This window comes from Mustela nigripes, chromosome 13 (assembly GCF_022355385.1).
Source record: "Mustela nigripes isolate SB6536 chromosome 13, MUSNIG.SB6536, whole genome shotgun sequence".
Lineage (NCBI taxonomy): Eukaryota > Metazoa > Chordata > Mammalia > Carnivora > Mustelidae > Mustela > Mustela nigripes.
In genome coordinates this window covers 122,666,290-122,667,474 of record NC_081569.1, presented here as the reverse complement: position 1 = coordinate 122,667,474, position 1,185 = coordinate 122,666,290, and positions in this window count along the sequence as shown.

The window sequence follows — 1,185 nt, the reverse complement described above, 5'->3', positions numbered from 1 at the left end:
GATCTTTACGTGAAATACAATTTTTAAAAAATAACAAAGCTTATATATGTTCCTCTCCCATTTAAAATGGGAGGCAGAGCTATAGGACAATATTTGTTGTATTTTTTGTTATTGTTTTAGTGGTGAGGGCACTTGTTCTGACAGTGAACAATCAGGTGATTTTATGAAAATGCATACTTTTCATGGCTAAAATTGAGTGTAACTTTCAACACTGAGCTTAGCTAACTGTTTGGAAGATCCCTCCATGGCACAGCCCATCAGTACCATGCTTGATTCCATCCCATTACCTGACTGTCAGTCTTTTCTCAGTTGCTTACAAATAGATGTTGGCTAGTCTTTGTGAAACAAATTCGGTGTTGGCAATCAGATTCTTTTCCCATTAAGGTCCTGTAGCCCTGCTGCCCAGACAAAGAGCTTCACTCCTCATAGCAGCCACACTCCAGCAGATGGATTCTAGGATTTGCTTTGGTTGACATTGAAAGGGAACCCACCAACTCCAGTAGACTGCTCATCAGGGTATCAGGAGTTAGGGTAAGAATTTCATGAGCAGTATGATGGAGACAATGGGTCGCAACATACTCTACTTCACAGCAACCAAACTGGAAATTTTTTTTTTTTTTTTTTTTTTTTTTTTAGTGTTTGAAATCTTTCAATCCAGTTTCTTGTGACAAATATTTAATCTGCTCTGTTTGTCATTGGTTATTACCTTAACCAGCAATTTCTGCAGAAAAATCAATGACTCAGTATCTCCTGTTATTAACTGTGCACTATTATCTAAAACAAAACCAGAAAGAAAGAAGAAGAGAAGAAAAATCAGATGAGATTATTTTAGTTTATTTTTTCAGGTTGAGTATTCTTTGCAATTATTCACTGAGCTGCACCTGCTTACCAATTATAGCTTAATCATGTCCTTTGGAACTCACAGTGCTCATTAACATTCTACATGCTACCCCTGAACTTTGATGTCAAAACAAAGTCATATATTCCTCATACCTGGAGGTCTACAAATGTCTAAGTGGGCTCAGAAAGGGATCTAAATATCAAAGGCAAAACTAGAGACTGACACACTACCCTAAATCCGTGCTTTATGTTACTTGAAGTCAAAAGATTTCCTTTAATTTGGAGGCTTTCATGGATTAACCACTGCTTGGGAAATGCTATTTTCAGGAGAAGATTAATCTTGTA